We start from the raw sequence: 18,361 nt of genomic DNA, 5'->3' as shown, positions 1-18,361 counted from the left end.
AAAGTGTTATCAGCGTAGTCACGAAGGAAATACTTCGTTGTTTGGAGACAGGTTTCACCGGGCGGCTATTATGCGCGAGACTTCATATTAGCCACAAAGTCAGGAAAATCTGTTGGTAAAATTGTGTTATAATGACCAAATACAATGAAAAGTATTTTTCCAGTCTCACCTGTGAAAGGTAATCCCATGTGATCTCGTTTGGACGGTAAACCTGTTGGTACAGTTAAACGCAGCTAATCTTTATTCTCGGCTACTGTCTAGACGCTATACCAGAGACGGCTGAAGAATCTCCACTTTGCCACATCCAATATGGCGGCGAGGATGACGTATGATTCTAGGCAGAAGGCAGCGTCTGTGTGTATATGTCTATGGCTTCACGGTTGGCGGGATTCTCGCAATGCGGTGCGCGCATGATCAAAAGTGGAACGAAGTCTCGCTACCACAACGCGCGATTTCATAAGACTCTTTACTGGCTGGCTGTGGTGTACAGTACATTTGTAAATGTTATGCGCTCTTTTATCATCGTGGGAATTGATTATAGCTCTAAATAAATATTGAAGTTTTTTTTTAAAGAATCTATATAACTTTATTTATACGCCCGTATACTACGTTTATTGAATCAAATCCGTATAAAATATGGACATTCCGTATAGGTTGACATGTATGTGTACTTGGAACGCCATATATTCTCCTCCGAGAGAGTGATATGGCGGCACCCAGGGACGCCGACATTTAAAATAAATAAATAAATAAATCTATACACAGTCAAGAGGTACAAATATGACCACTCAAACATGTCTTGTGTGGATGTTATCGGTCAGTATAAAGGAGTTTAATTTTTGGGTTTTGTTTGAGTTTAACCTCGAGTCAAAGGCACTGTGGTGATGCTCGCGTGCTCTCGCTCGCCCCCAAAAATTCTGATGTTTGGTGTGAACCTTAACTGAGGCAGTGGTGGCTCAACAGATGAGGCTCTGGATTACTGATCTGAAGGTCATGGGTTCAAGCCTCAGCATGGACAAGTTGCCACTGTTGGGGCCCCTTAACCCTCTCAGCTTGTTGTACGTCACTCTGGATAAGAGCGTCCGCTAAATCCCTGGAATGTAACTTACTTGAAGGATTAGTAAGCCCCGCCCACTGCCGGTTCATTTTCATTGTTTGCCAAGTTCAATCAGTGACGACCACTTTTTGCTGATGGAAAAAGTGAGTGTGTGATGGAAGCTTCAGTAACGTTATCAAAAGGGTGCAACTTTTTTTAATTTATAAATAAAGATTTCTGTTCTAGAGAGTGCTTTTCTTTTTGTTTCGGTTCATCTTTTTCGCAGATGATGTGAGGGAACAGAAGGCAAGCTTCAATCCGTCTTGGTCAATCCTAGATCTTCTGTTTAGGCCCTGTTTGCATTATTTCGAATCAGCGGATCATCAGATTAACGTTTTTAAAACGATTCGCGTACACACACAATTTCTGTGCCCGCAACAAAACCGTTCCCCATGCACACAGCAACGCCAATACACGGATACGCTAATCACATGACTAATTAGACGGCACGTCACATGATGCCAGTGCATATCGGGCATGCGCAAGTCACTCACCACTTGCAAGTGGAAGGATGGCAAGCCTAAAGACCATTTTTTCATGGACGGACGACGAGGTCCAATTGTTACTAAACGTAACATTGGATTATAAAACAACGGTGTCGGCTCAGGGTGTGGACTGGGAAAGTGCCCAAACAAAATATGGGGACATACTGGGCCGTTTTTTGGACGGGTCACATGACCAACGCCAGCGAATCAGGAAGGTGGATGTCACAGTGACGTTGTCCAATGACGACGTCAACTAGAGCTCAGCACTGCGTATCCTCGTTCCTCAATGTTTACACAGCACCAGATCAGATACGTACTGGGTTGAATATGCGGGCCCTGGCGGATTCAAATTGTTCCGCCTGTGGAGTCGTTTCCCAGCGTTTTAATGTGCACGGACAGTGCATCCGCAACGAAAACGATACGGATACGGTCTAATGTAAACACCACCTTAGTGTCAGGGGTCTGCTGTTATCTCAGGCCCACTTTACACGGGAACGGTCTGAAACATAAACGCAAAAGTCCGTTTTCGTTCTCCCTTTTTTCCGCGTCTACACGACCGTTTTCAAGGAGGAAATCTGTGTCTATACGGTGACGCATAAATGTGTGGAATTCAATTGGATGTGCATGCCGGGCGGCTAGGCGGTGCTGTGAAAGACCTCCGCTATGTCTGCACGCATGCGCAACGTCTTCCGTCTTGTCTGATCTGCACATCTGCGCCGCGAAAACTTTGACTACTCTGGCTATGGTAAGTAAGTAAAAAAGTAAGAGCATGCTATACCCGCCTCTGTTCATTAACGGTATATGTGCAGATTCAGTATAGATGTTCGAAGGACTCCTGGACGTTTATTAAAGCTGCCAGAGCAGCTTGAAGGTCCGTTGGATCGATGTAATCAGACATGCTCTTACTTTTTTACTTACTTTCTTACTTCCCGGGCTGGCATGTACAGTATATGACATATGTATGACGTAAACGCGTACCCGACGTGAGCAGATCCGAGCAGAGTTTCACGTATTGGGTAGTTTAGACGGATATGCAACGGGGGCTGTTTTTAACTTATCCACTCTGGAAGGCGTTTTCAATTTTTTCCGTTTTTCAGCCTCGGAAACGCCGTCCCCATGTAGACGAAAGGCACTTCTGATAAAATATTTAGTCGTTTTTACCCGACAGCGTCCTCGTGTAAACGGGCCCTCACACAATTTTTTTTTTTTTTTTGAAAATGTGTCAAGATTGTTTGTTTCCGTTCTTTCCAGACAGCGCGTGAGCAAAACGAGCCGGATCGTTTCGTCTGTGCAGAATTTAGAGGTATCAAATGACTCTCGATAGATGCTTTTTTTTTTTTTTTTTTTCCTCTCTCTCTCTTTGCGGCTATCCATTGTATTACATCACTGGGTGTGTTTGCTAACCACTAGTGTTACACTGCTCAGCGTGTTTGTGTGTGAGAGACACGTGAGTATTGCTTGCCTCCAGGGCAGAAAGCAGGCTGGTGTCTGTCTGTCTGTCTGTCCGGGCCTTCCTCCTTCCTTCCTTCCTTCCTTCCCTCCCAGTCGTTCAGACTCTGTCCATAGCATCTCCTCCCCTGAGCGTGTACTTGTTGGATTCTGAGGTCACGAGGGTTCACTGTGACCTTTCTCCACTCCAGCAAGCCTGAAAGGCCTGGTTATGGTTTTGAGGAGGAGCTTTTTAATCCTTAAAAATTCGCCAGGCCTGTTTGAACAACAATTAATAATAATAATAATAATACCGGCACACTGTAAATAAGTGTGAAAGTTTCAGGCTTCACTGAAAAAATACCTGACGTACAGAGAGCAAAAATTTGCCTGGGCTTTTGATCATTAATCAAAAATATTAACTCCTTTTTAAGGCTCGTTTTCTGTTGATCTGTTGATCTTGGCCAGATCCAAACGTCAAAAATCCCAGCTCTTGAAAATGTGCTTTGTGTTGAACTGTTAACTCCTTTTGGATGCCTTGTGATGACATCGCATTGGTATTTGGGCCGAACGTGGCCGAATTCACGGTTTTCCATTTCAGCACATCCTTCGATTCGGAGATTCGTTCTGTGAAAAGTGATTGGGAATGAACGAGCTTTGTTAATTACTCGGCGACTGAGCCAGGACGTGTGTAGTTTCGGATACTGATACGGATATTATTCATGCTTGCGCTTTCATCCTGTCTTCTTAAGGCCTCTGCATGCTCTTGCGACAAGGCTTTCGCAGATAGCTTTTCGCAGACAGTTGTAATTTATCGTTGAGCGGGGAGTAATAGGCGTGCGCGATGTTATTCACCGCCACAACGCAAGGGGGCGCGAAGTCGTGAAATCGCTAGGAGTAGTTGGTGGGTGTGGTTAGTGGAGTGTTTATCCTCCGGTTACTTATAATGACTAGAACTGGAGTCGTATAGATGTCCGTACTTCCTCGATCAACCGCTCTTCGTGCTGCTCCATCTTCGCTCGGGTTTTTAAAAATGGCGGTCGTGAAAACAAACCAGACCGGGAAAGTAGGGAAGCGGAAGTGCGTGTACAGCGGCTGTAGAGTGGACCAATCAGAGCCCTCTTGTCTGCGACACTGTCTGCGAGGCTTCTGCGGTGGTCACTATTTTTGGGAGGTGCGCGCAGAGCGTCTGCGAAGGTGGGGGGGCTACGCAGACACTGTCTGCGACGCTATCTGCGAGGACTGGGTTGTCAGTATAAATTGGCCTTTACACGTGTGTGTGTGTGTGTGTGTGTGTAGGGCTGCGTACCGGTACTGTACCGTGAAAATCGATTCGGTACAGGTCCAAAATACCGGATCATGAAGTACCGGTACTGTACCGATATAAATTTACACCAAGTATCTGCTTATTTTGTGACTGAAGATGCGTAAATCCTACCACAAAGGTGAAAATTTAGCACTGGAAAAGACGTAAAATGCCGCGCTGAAACTTGAAATCGGAGCCATCTTTGATTTGACATCCTCTCGCCACAGTCTCACGAGACATTGCGGGAGCTTGGCTGATCCAGCGTTCTGATTGGTCAAAAAGACTCAAAAGCAGGTCAGCCATTTTTCCTTTGCTGGCACTGGCAGCCTTTGTTGCTTTGTGTAATTTTGCCGCGTAAGTTAAAGGCCGCGGACTGCGCGTAGTCTGTAGTACTCTAGTGTAGTCACTTCTCGCTGTGAGACAACTTGGGACTTTCTGTCCCAAGTTAACTATAGGGTGACTGAGAAGTGAGGTAGGAAACCTATGGCCCTTTTCCACTACCCTTTTTCAGCTCACTTCAGCTCACTTCAGCCCGACACGGCTCGCGTTTCGACTATCTCAAAACAGCACGACTCAGCTCGCTTCAGCCCTGCTTAGCACCCAAAACTCGCACGGTTTTGGAGTGGGGCTGAAGCGAGCCAAACCGAGCTGAGTGAGGCTGGGGGCGTGAGCAGACACTCCCCTGTGCACTGATTGGTGAGGAGGAGTGTCCTCACATGCCCACACACGCCCCGCGAGCACGCTGGGATCTGTAAACACCGCAAACCTGGAAGAAGAATAATTACGAATTACGAGAATTTCTGAAGCCTTATGCGCCTCGCCTCATCTATACGCTCTTGCCAGTGTCTGTTGGCGTTGTCGGTGACAACAAGCCACAGCACCAAGACCAGCAACACTAACGACTCCATGTCCTCCATGTTTATTGTTTACTATCCGGGTCGTGAGACTACCGCTTAAAAGGTCACTGATGTCACTGTTTGCGCCGCCTAACCACATCACGTGACGTCCACCCACTTTCGCTAACTCCACCCAATGTGTCCACCCACTTCCAGCCAGCACGGTTCAGCGCGGTTGTAGTCGAAATGCAACTCCAACAGCCCCGCTCGGCTCGACTCAGCCCAACTCAGCACGGCACAGCTCAGCCCGACTCAGCCGCGTTGGTAGTGGAAAAGCGGCACTAGATATGTTCGGTTTTCTTTGAATAAAGATACTGACAAGTTGTCAACAGTTTATTAATGTTTCTGTCATTATTGAAGAAGTTCAGAAGAATTTGTCAAATTGTTCACATACAGGTCTGGACCTGTGCCTAAACCTCTGTACCGGTACCTGATGTTACGTTTAGGTACGCAGCCGTGTGTGTGTGTGTGTGTGTCAGTCACTCAGAGCCACACCCTTTCAGCGCGGCTTGCTTACCAGAGTCACGTTGAGAGAGCTTCTTGAATCATTGTCCTTCTTTGCCAGGTTAAATGAGGTGGGAGCCCAGAGGGAGCCTCTCGCTAATAGAAACAAGTGATACACTGGAGGAGCACAACCAAGCGCTGGTGAACATGACCTACTTTAACTTCCTGTTCAGGAAGCACACGGTTAACCGTCGCAGCGTTCTGCTCGCAAACGAAGCGCTGGAATAAAGATGAGCTTCAGACTTGCATCATCGTTCATGAGCGAGCATTTACATCTATTCATGAAGTTTATTCATTCTGTGTCTTTTGAATAGAAAGGATTGTATTCTGGTTTATGGGACGGGTTGCGATCTGATGTCATGCCACAGTGTGGTTTGGACAACAAAAGCAGAGGCATTAAAGCTCGTATCTAATCGTGGTTTTATTTATGGTTTAAGACTTTCTCTCCCCCCCCCCCCCCCCCCCCCCATCAACTCTCGTTTTCCATTGCTGCCTCATGCCTTTAATGTAATTCATGAACTAATTTGTAATCTGAATATAATTTAAAAATAATTCGTTGAGTTTAATGCAGTTCTTGTGATGGTTTTGTGACCAGCGACTCCGTGCCACGGGCAGTTTAAATGCCACACCGCAGTTCAGGGTGTAAATCTAAGCCTGGTTCGCATCCATCTGCGAAATGACACGCTTTTAGTGACTCGATATTTTTATACATGGTTTATGGCTGAAATACACACCAGTATGAAGTTCGTCTCTCTCTCTCCCTCCCTCCCTCTCTCTCGCTCTCTAAGGAATGATGTGTCCTGTATAACAGGGTGTGAGTAATATTGTATGAACCACCAATATGGCTTTTCTGTTAAAGCTAGACCGCCTTTCAGATTTTTCAACTGTAGGCCATAAAAAGAATTTTCCCCGACACCCAATTATTTTTGGTTTAGTGGACCGAAAGCTACTGAATTCAAATCACAGACTTCCAATTTTATTTATTTATTTATTTATTTATTTATTTATTTATTAAATAGAATGATGAATTTAAGGCCACATGGCCCTCAATTCTTGGCTATTTTTTCCTGCTTCACCACGACGCAATACAAGATACTACGTCATGCATGACGTGGTGGGCTTTCCCCGTTCGCGCAAGGCATTGTGGGATACAAATTTGAAACGGAAGAGAAAAATGGAGGACGCGAGCGTGCGAACGAAATGCGAAAGACCGACTACAGTAACGGAAAGAAAGCGAGAAGAAAAGACGTTATGTTATATACGAAGGAAAGGAAACTCAGGACCAAACTAATAAATATCGGCGCTCAGCGAGCACCTCGGTGTGATCAGCTGTTCGTTTAGCGACAGAATGATGAAACTGTCAGCGCACGCTCAAAGGTAAACCTGCGCATGCACGCGCGCGCGCACACGGACTTCCTCCGTCTGCTTGACTGCGCGATGCGAACGATTTCATGCACATTATTTGCTTTAACCCATTGACGCCTGAAACGCCTGCAAAAAAAGTCTGCAAATGCCTAAGCCAGTTTTTAGAAAAGGTCCCCATCTGCCTGAGGGTTTTCTGAAATATAAAAATAATTAATTGAAAACGCCTATGAAAAATTCAATATCTCAGCCTCTGAAGCACATAAAGACATGAAATAAGTTGCATTTAAAAGAGAAAATTCTCTGCTTTTATTGGATCATGCTCATTCAGCATTAACACTAAGACATTTTTAATAAAAAAAAACAAATCTGGCATGCGTCTTGAAAATAATGACAAATCAACAGTGCTGCGTTATGCAGCAACCAGCATTTGGGGCAATGTTGCGTTATGCAACAACCAGCGCTAGGGGCAATGTTGCGCGACGCAGCATCCGTCGTCAATGGGTTAATCCTCTCAAATTGAATAACTTCCCAGCCACAGAATGGCCTGTTTTTGTGAGAGATTACAGAAATAAACGTACATCACAATGACCAAATTTCAGAAGGAACTAAATTTCACCGATTTTTTTTTTTTTTTTTTCTGAAATCGAAAGGCCATCTGGCTTTGACTTGATTCGTATTAACTATCCAGGAAATGCTCACTTAATTTAGTGTAACTTTTCACAACGGGCTACTTGCACTCAGGGTGGTGACTGACTGACGTACTTCCTTTATGAAATTGCGCAAATCAAGAAGACGACGAACAACTTGATTCATCACACGCTTGTGAAATTCCTCTCTGCATTTAACCCATCTGAAGCAGTGAACATGCACATGTGAGCAATGAGCATGTACACATGCCCAGAGCAGTGGGCAGCCATGCTAACAGCGCCTAGGGAGTTCGGGGCCTCACTCAAGGGCATCTCAGCCCAAGGCCGTCCCATATTAACCTAACCGCGCATCTCCGGTGGCACGAGACGGGTTTCTAATACTATTAACTTGCTTAATTTTATAATTGTGAACTTAAACAAACAAAAAAAAAAACACAAGTTTATACACTCGCATGTGGTGGGGTGGGTTCCCCCTTCACGCAATTCGACAAAGCGATATTTCGCAGAGTTAAAACGGAAACACATTTTTCTACGCAAGTCGTATGGCATGACTATGAGGAACAATACCAGCGAAAATCACCATGGCAACACCTGTCAGGTTTTGGAGCTCCGTTGCCATGTTCAGTTGGATTGACCATCATGAGAGCAGAAAACTCCCAGCTTTACTCACAAAGCATGACAGTGGAAACGGAGATCATTCACAGTTCCCTCCGTGAAGTTGGCGCTTTGTATGATGAGAACGTGAATAAAAGTATTTCAGTTCGTTTGTGTGTGCAAAATAATTTATGCTCAAATAGTTTTGGAGAAATGATCCATTCAGTCTTTTTCATGATGTTTTTACGACACAGAACGCCTTTAACACCCAAGTGACTCCAAACAACACATTTGATTCATTTGTGCATCATGAACACGTGCTTGATGATTTCTTAAGCTATTAAACATTTATTTTCTTGACGCGTGACGTCACTCAGCATCCCGTTAATTGAAGTGTGTAGGTTTTTTATTATTATTATCCCCTGCCACGACGTGCACGGGGGATATCGGAACCGAGTCCGTCCGTTTCAATCTGGACAAGTTTTCTCAGAAACTTCATCAGCTCCATCAATGAAACTTGTATTGCTATTCATGATCTACGTCGAGTTCGAAAATCGTTGACGAGGAATTCTTATTTCCAGAGTTATGGCCCTTGATTTTCGTTATTGGACTTTGTCGAAGTGGATTCAATCTGGACAAGTGTTCTCAGAAACTACATAAGCTACATCAATGAAACTTTGCGCGCTCATAGGACTGAAAAAAGCTGGGTCGCGTTTTAGGAAGGTGTCGTAAGTGCTGTGACGACTAGGGATGTTAACCGATGACCGTTTGACCAGTGGTTGACCGAATCAACGTCAACCGGTTATTTTTTTTTTGGTTGTCGGTGAAAAAAAAAAATCAATCGTTTTGAAGCTGCCGATTTTGGAGCGGAGAACCTGCAATTCTGTGTTGTAAACGCTTGGGGCATGCCATGCGGTGTAAGGACAACAGCTGACAAATCAGAAACGCCCATTCAGTCATGTCCCGCCCCAGTTAAAGACAGCTGACAAATCAGAAACACCCATTCAGTCATGTCCCGCCCCAGTTGAACACAGCTGCCACTCGGCTAAAGAAAAAAGTGTAGACACAGGCTTTTTAGCTTACAAATTACTATTCTGGTTTTTTTTTTTTTTTAATTATTATTAGAAGGCACGTGGAGTTTAGTCCTGCCTTGGCCAGTGCATTCTGAAAGTATGTTTCGGTCTGTAGCCAACAATGCATGTTATTGCAGATCATCTCTCTCCACACAAACTAAAGGCGCAGACGCCGACTTTTTCACGGCTTTTTCATGGACTGTAACGGCATTTGCTTATGTAGTAATTTTAATACAGAATTTACTCTGATGAAATTATTCAGACACTCCAACGCCCCCGCCCTAAAAAAAATCGAATCTGCACTAGCCGTGAAAAAGGCGCGCCGTTTGCATCCCTGTTTAAACTCATAGGTTAACTGACTTTAACCGGCTAATGAGGCTCGGTGGTCGGTCAAGATTTTTTTTAGTTTTCGCCATCCCTAGTGACGACATGAGTCAATATTAAAGGAATGGGCTTATAAGGGCGCAAGTCTTAAGAGGTCTTTATAAAATGCTTGTGGCGGGGGATGGTGATGACCATGTCTTCTTGTTTTGGATTTACAAAGGATACACGGGCGAATCGGACGTGATTCATGATTCAGACGGTTAATTTCTCAATTTGTTTGAGCACAGATTTTTATTTTGCATGCACAAATGATCTCTGAAATATAACCGGAGCACCCGGAGGAAACTCACACAGACACAGGGAGAACATGCAAACTCCACACAGAAAGGCCCTCGCCGGCTGCTGGGCTCGAACCCGGACCTTCTTGCTGTGAGGTGAGGTGACCGTGCTCACCACTACACCACCGTGCCGCCCGATACGTAGTTTTAAAACGCATCACTTTTGTGCTCTGTTTACACCTGGTGTCCACATGACTCCGGAGTTTTCGAGCTCCTGAAAAGGAGAAGTTGGGAAACACTGCGGGTCCTGGTTTAGTTTGAAAACCCCGGTTTTCAATTCCGACGTACCCTTTCGTTTTCCAGAACAAAACAAAACGACGATGTGCAATGGAGATGGCCACGTCGAACTCCCCTCCCCCGCTCTCTAGTCTTTGGCTACATCCACGTTTAATGTGTTTTGGCCTTAAACCGATCTCCAATGCACATCGTTTTGTTTTCCTCTGGAAAACGAAAGGATATGTCGTGACTGAAAACCAGAGTTTTCAAACTAAACCAGGACCCGCAGTGTTTTTCCCCAAAGTCTCCTTTTCAGGAACTCGAAAACTCCGGAGTCATGTGGACACCAGGCGTAAATGTCGCAAAAAAGTGATGCGTTTTGAAACCATGTATCATTTTTAAAATGTATACGACACGCTTTAAAACTACCTTTTTAAATCGTATTAAAATGTGGATGTGGCCTATGAAGTCCTAGTGTTGGGCCAGTGTTGGCTTTGGTGTTGAGGTGTTTTTCAGAGCTTTACATTTATTATTATAGTTGATGTATGACTGCGTACAGTCCGACGCCATTCTCCAGCTGACTGAAAGGAGCTCTGTGAGGGTTCTTGCATGTCAGATAAACGCCGTGGACGAGCCGGGAGCGGAAGTGCTGGTTTGGTTCTTTTGCAGAAGTGTTTTGTGCAAGTAGTGCGTTCTCGTGCTGCCAAAAATAACAGGACGATTATGATGTCAGGAATTATACACATTTCTGACAACTCTTCAGAATATAGAAATATGAGTGAAATTCAGCAGTTAATACAAATATCCATGAATGAATGCATTAAATGGAGCCAAGATTGTGACGTGGCAAGGTTCGGTCTTGACATACGATGTCCTGCTGTAAATGTGCACTTGGGATGCACACGAGTTCCAGCCAACGAAGCAGCATGAGCTTAAAGAAAATTAACACGCGTTCAGTAGGGTTTTCTCAAACTTGAGCTAAAGAAGTGCGTACCTAGAATTTACCCTCTCTCTCTCTCTCTCTCTCTCTCTCTCTCTCTCTCTCTCTCTCTCCACACACAGCTTTCAGCATCAGTCACAACAAAACTAAAATAAACCGGATGTAAATAAATGACTTGTGTGGCGTCGATTCCCGTCTCGTATATCTCAATAGGATCTCAACTCGCCACCTTGACTGCTGAGCTCACAGCCACGAATAGCCGCATGCAAAACACGCACGTCTGCTTCCGCTTCTTCACACCCTCAGCTTTTTCTTTCTTTCTTTCGTTCGCTCACTCACTCACTCTCTCTTTCGCCCTCTCTCTCTTTCACTCGCTCTTTCTCTCTCTTTCGCTCTTTCTCTCTTTCACTCGCTCTTTCTCTTTCGCTCGCTCTTTCGCTCGCTCTTTTTCTCTTTCGCGCTTTCGCTCGCTTGCTCTTTCGCTCTCTCTCTCTCTCTCACTCGCTCTTTCTCTCTTTCGTTTTCTCTTTCTCTCTTTCGCTCGCTCGCTTGCTCTCTCTCGCTCGCTTGCTCTTTCTCTTTCGCTCGCTCGCTGTTCTCTCTTTCGCTCGCTCTCTCTTGCTCTTTCGCTCGCTCTTGCTCGCTCTTTCGCTTTCGCTCTCGCTCTCTCTCTTGCTCTTTCTGTCTCTTGCTCGCTGTCTTTCTTTCTCGCGTGCTCTCTTCTTTCTCTCTCTTTGGCTCACTCTCTGTCTCTGGCTCGCGCTTGCTGTTTCTCTTTTTCTCTTTCGCTCTTTTGCTCGCTCGCTCTTTCTCTCTCTCGCGCGCGCTCTCCTTTCTCTTTTTCTCTCTCTCTTGCTCTCCTTTCTTTCTCTTGCTCGCTCTTTCTTTCTCGCTTTCTCTCTCTCTCTCTCTCTCTCTCTCTCTCTCTCTCTCCCAGATGTGTTTTGTATCTGAAGCTGTTTTGTGCTCCGCACTCGCGTCATCTCGTATTCCAGCTCTGAAACTGTTCTCTGCCTCAAAGCTAATCTCATCAGCTCAAATCGTTTTGTTTTGCCAAGAAAAGCTTGTGTGAATTGAAACCTTGAGGGATGAATTTACTGACTGGCTCGTGTGAATGTTTTCTTTCGACGGAGGCCATGGAGACACTTTCTGGCAACGTGTCGAATTATCTGACTGTATCTCCATAAACAGAGTGTAATACTCACCTGCCTACACTGCACACGCCGCTCCTCACGAGTAACCGGTAACTCCGTCGTTACCGTACAGTACCTCACAGCCGTTACCGTACAGTACCTCACAGCCGTTACCGTACAGTACCTCACAGCAGGACATGCTGCTCGAGGAAAACAATCCGTGACCGGGTCGTGAGATGCACCTGGATTATTAATATCACAAAGTTGATAATTTTTCCAATAGTATGTTTTTATGCGTGTTGTATCCTAATTTACCAACAATTATTAATGACCAAACGTCATGGTTTTTCACCGTTTATCGTTAGATTGATTTTAGTGAAAGATATTTAAGTTATTCCATGAAATCGAGTCGCACGTGAGCTGATGGCTGATGAGGCGCATCGCACCGAGTTGGCTATACGCCATGTACGACGAGATTGAGTGGAATAACTGTTTATTCTATCCACGTTCACTGGATTCTGAGAAACGGGGCATTTTTGTTTTGCAAATTTGATAAATAGAAACTTTTATACAAAATGTCCGATAAAATCATTTCCGCTTAGAATGTAAACAAACCGGCGAAATGACAGGAGAAATTTGTAAAAAATGCGATAATCGTTGGAAAAAGTTATTTCCATCAAATACTTTCCGTATTTTTTTTTTTTTTTTTAATTTATTTATTTTGCATTTTTGGGGTTTGATTTTCAATTCATGTTTACAGTGATGCTTGAAAGTTTGTGAACCCTTTAGAATTTTCTATATTTCTGCATAAATATGACCTAAAACAACATCAGATTTTCACACAAGTCCTAAAAGTAGATAAAGAGAACCCAGTTAAACAAATGAGACAAAAATATTATACTTGGTCATTTATTTATTGAGGAAAATAATCCAATATTACATATCTGTGAGTGGCAAAAGTATGTGAACCTTTGCTTTCAGTATCTGGTGTGACCCCCTTGTGCAGCAATAACTGCAACTAAACGTTTGCGGTAACTGTTGATCAGTCCTGCACACCGGCTTGGAGGAATTTTAGCCCATTCCTCCGTACAGAACAGCTTCAACTCTGGGATGTTGGTGGGTTTCCTCACACGAACTGCTCGCTTCAGGTCCTTCCACAACATTTCCATTGGATTAAGGTCAGGACTTTGACTTGGCCATTCCAAAACATTAACTTTATTCTTCTTTAACCATTCTTTGGTAGAACGACTTGTGTGCTTAGGGTCGTTGTCTTGCTGCATGACCCACCTTCTCTTGAGATTCAGTTCATGGACAGATGTCCTGACATTTTCCTTTAGAATTCGCTGGTATAATTCAGAATTCATTGTTCCATCAATGATGGCAAGCCGTCCTGGCCCAGATGCAGCAAAACCGGCCCAAACCATGATACTACCACCACCATGTTTCACAGATGGGATAAGGTTCTTATGCTGGAATGCAGTGTTTTCCTTTCTCCAAACATAACGCTTCTCATTTAAACCAAAAATTTCTATTTTGGTCTCATCCATCCACAAAACATTTTTCCAATAGCCTTCTGGCTTGTCCACGTGATCTTTAGCAAACTGCAGATGAGCAATAATGTTCTTTTTGGAGAGCAGTGGCGTTCTCCTTGCAGCCCTGCCATGCACACCATTGTTGTTCAGTGTTCTCCTGATGGTGGACTCATGAACATGAACATTAGCCAATGTGAGAGAGGCCTTCAGTTGCTTAGAAGTTACCCTGGGGTTCTTTGTGGCCTCGCTGACTATTACATGCCTTGCTCTTGGAGTGATCTTTGTTGGTCTCCCACTCCTGGGGAGGGTAACAATGGTCTTGAATTTCCTCCATTTGTACACAATCTGTCTGACTGTGGATTGGTGGAGTCCAAACTCTTTAGAGATGGTTTTGTAACCTTTTTCAGCCTGATGAGCATCAATAACGCTTTTTCTGAGATCCTCAGAAATCTCCTTTGTTCGTGCCATGATACACTTCCACAAACATGTGTTGTGAAGATCAGACTTTGATAGATCCCTGTTCTTTAAATAAAACAGGGTGCCCACTCACACCTGATTGTCATCCCACTGATTGAAAACACCTGACTCTGATTTCACCTTCAAATGAACTGCTAATCCTAGAGGTTCACATACTTTTGCCACTCACAGATATGTAATATTGGATCATTTTTCTCAATAAATAAATGACCAAGTATAATAATTTTGTCTCATTTGTTTAACTGGGTTCTCTTTATCTACTTTTAGGACTTGTGTGAAAATTTGTTGTTTTAGGTCATATTTATGCAGAAATATAGAAAATTTGTAAATGCTTCACAAACTTTCAAGCACCACTGTATTTCATCTTCGGTTGGTTCAGCAACACACTCCGCCATTTTGTTTTTCTCTACTCACGGTATATGAGCTGATATCGTAGTAGTAGAGAAGCCAATCAGAGCATGTGATTGCTCATATCCAGTGAATATGGAAAGAATAATTTCTGTTATCACTTTTGTTATAGCAGCTATATGTTCATGTACCCTAATCAGATTTCTCTGTGTGTTAATAAGACTGAAAACGTAGATTGTGATGTCAGGCCAGCCTTAATAAATTCTTTGTTGGTGGTAACATGGCATGAAAAATTCCAGTAGGTAGGCAGCAAAAAAAAAAATTTTTTTTTGCCCCTTCAAGATCACCAGGTATTTGCGGGGAGATTCCCCCCCCCCCGACAGGCCGTATAAAAACCCCACACATTACAAGCCTTGCAAGAGTGTAATTCATTTTACAGCAAATAATCTGATAATGCTTTAGAAAAATGTAATTATCTGACCCAGAACAAGTTCATAATTTTATCAAAATGTCACTAACATGACACACAACACAAAGTTCGATATCTAAATCAAACTCTCCATTTAATATAGTGTCAAGAACTATAGATCTGCACTGAACAACTTTTTAATAATCTTTCTAACACTACATCAGGCCAGAAACGATCTCAGTCTGACATATGTATGTATGTATGTATGTATGTATGTATGTGTTATTTACCAGCTGGGAGGTCCGTATCGTGAAATACCGTGACCGAGGTCTAGAGGGCCTCTGTCAGTATTCAAGGCCGAGGTCACGGTATTTCACCATACGGACCGACCTTAAGCTGGTAAATATTATATTTATTTTTTTCTTTACCAAATTCTAACAGAAAACGAGAGCGCCCGAAAGGGAAAACCGAGCCAAGCCGCCATTTTGAATCCTCATTCACGGCTGTAATGCAAATTGCTTCCTCCTCGGTATACAAGTGCACTTCCATGGCAGGAAAACAACTACATTTTGCCGCCTATGTAGTCCCCTATTTATATAAATAGGAGTCATTCAGGATTCAGCCATGTTTTTGCTTGGCGTTAGCAAGTTAGAGGTTTTTAGCTTTCTCCTGAAATGTTTTCTTTCATTTCTTCTTCCTCAGGGTAGTAAAACTGGCTTTCGCTGTGAAGACTGTCATTATCGCTATCCATGCTGTAAAATTAATGCTATTCTCCTGAGAAATGCAAAAATAAATGTTGACAAAAATTGCTACGATGTTTTTTTGTTGTTGTGAACGAGCGAGTCGCCAGAGGTCCGTACCATAGGATACGGACCCGCTTGCCAGCCAATCAGAGCGCAGAATTTGATGGAAACCACACCGTGAAAAACATAATTAACATGAACATCTCAAATGTCACAACCTGACATTGTAGTATCTGCAGATATAATACTGAAGCAGTTATTACATCTAAACTAGAGTTAAATTGGAAACTTAAGAAGTCGAGTCAGTCTCTAGTTCATCAGCAGCGGCAGTAGGTTTCGCGGTCCCCCTTGTACCATGTGTGCCAACGAAAACATGTACGTGACCTTAGATCAGCATCCTCGTCTGGACAAATATTTGATATTTGTCTACAGAACATGCTTTTGAAAGTTTTAGAGCAATCAATGCACACTATTTTTTTGTGTATTTTAGTGTCATTATTCAACGCTATAGATATTTAAAACAACTTGCAGTCGGCATGGTCATTGGACGCCGTTTTAGCAAACATGCCGAGCAACCAACGAGACGGCGGCTTTCTTTTCACCGTGTCCGATGGACCAATCGCTAGGCGCTACATGTATTGGTTTTGGCAACATTCAGGACGGTGGACAATAAGGGGCCATTCGGCAGGCCTAAAAGTTGTGGGTGGGTTTATTTATTTATTTTTAAATAAAAGGCTGGTCTTACTGCGAAGCCAGAAACCACAAAAAAATCGTTTGCAGTGACCGTTGCAAAATGCCAACACTGGAGACTCCTTCTATACGTGTTAAATAAACATCTTCACTATATCAAAGATTCCCCAAGTGGACAGTGAGCGAGTATGATCTCTTGCCTGATGGACACGGCTCAACTGCTGAACAGCTACAGGTGCCGTAGGATTGTCCCTGACTTCATGTACGACAGCAAGATTAACTGCCTACTCGTCTGTCCACCATTTCACCACCACACAAACATCTTTAGCAGCTTGTTTTATTTTCATATAAATGCTCCGACCACCATCAATGGTGCGAAGGGGGAAAGTTTTACGAGCGATTGCTCAACTAAATAGAAGCTCCATTTCTGCATTGAGTGAAGTCAGACACAAATTGAACTGTCTTCAACTCGAGTGTGCTCTCTCTCGCTCACTCTCTCTCTCTCAGGGCTGTGAAAAATCCGCGAATTTGATCACAAAAATGCCATTTTTGCCAAAAAAGAAAATGTTGGGGGTGGGGGTCCTCTGCTAATGGTTGGGGACTGTAGTCGCCGACGACTGGATTGGGGGGGGCGAAAATCTAACGCCAGGTGTCTCTGTATTTTATGACATCGTACAAGTTATATATGAGACATCACGGTAGAGGTCTGCGCGGGACAGAATTTTCAGGCCCGCTCCCGCATTGTGCTGGCCCGCTCCCGCCCACGCCTGCCATATTTTGTCCCGCTCCCGCCCGCAAATCCCGCATGATGCGCTATTTCTCACGAAAGTTCTTGTCATTGGCTTGGGGAATTAAACATGCTGAGCTTAGCTGAGCTCTCCACTGACCGATCCTTCACCTAGCGCACGTAGCGAGGGTGCGCGTTGCCAGGCGGCATGCGCAGCTGAGGCTTTACAGAGATACTCAGAACCTTTTGGCACTTAGCACAACAAGCAAAGAGCAGCTGATTTCCCTCTGCGTCGTGCACGAGTGAGAACGACTTCCAAATGTCTGATTTCAGGACTCTTGACTTTTTAACGGTAACTGTACCTCTTTTTAAAGCAGCACTTACTTCTGAAGCACTGTGAGCTTCACTAGAGGAGCTCTGCTCTTCTGCCATGATCGGAGATCTCAAACACAGAAGAGCGGAAAGGAATCGGAAACGTACGCGAGATTAGACCACATCCGCAAATTTAGGCATCTTAAAATGTTTCTATTAATGCCAAATAAAATATCCAGCACAAATTATATATGATAGACATAAATTAATAATTTATAAATTTTATTTTAAACACGTTTTTAGTTAGCGGGACTGCAGCTTATCACCTCTCCCACATTGTGCACTCCCCCTCCCGCCCGCAATGAGCTTTCAAAACTTGTCCCGCGCCGCACTGCTTTGCGTCGGGTCCCACGGGACTCCCGCGGGAGTGCAGGGCTCTACATCACGGCCCGTTTCACGAGACGGTGACATTTCTTTCTTAATGTTTTCGGGTTACTCTTTTCAAACACGTATTCACATTATAGCTTGCGATTTAAGTGTGACGAAAGATTTTTCCGGTATGTCCGTGTCACAGAAAGACATTGTCAAAATCACCATCCTCCCTCTGTACAATGTGAGAAAAAAAGTAGACAAGGAAACCGGTATCAAGAATCCGTGGAATTGGCGGTGGCTGGAATTTAAAGTCGGAAACGAATATCTTTATGCACCCCTTCAGAAAGATCAAGGAACCAGGCAAGGCGTACTGCACGCTATGCCATCAGGATGTAAAATACTATGA

At 44.0% G+C, this 18,361-nt stretch overlaps 1 protein-coding gene across 1 annotated transcript in view; it reads left to right on the top strand.

Annotated features, from left to right (window-relative positions):
- Positions 1 to 18,361, top strand: part of dip2ba (disco-interacting protein 2 homolog Ba) — a 183,655-nt gene that overhangs the window by 50,565 nt on the left and 114,729 nt on the right. The window lies entirely within an intron of this gene.

The sequence above is a fragment of the Neoarius graeffei genome, chromosome 13 (genome assembly GCF_027579695.1).
Source record: "Neoarius graeffei isolate fNeoGra1 chromosome 13, fNeoGra1.pri, whole genome shotgun sequence".
NCBI lineage: Eukaryota > Metazoa > Chordata > Actinopteri > Siluriformes > Ariidae > Neoarius > Neoarius graeffei.
This window is presented reverse-complemented; position numbering and strand designations above follow the sequence as displayed.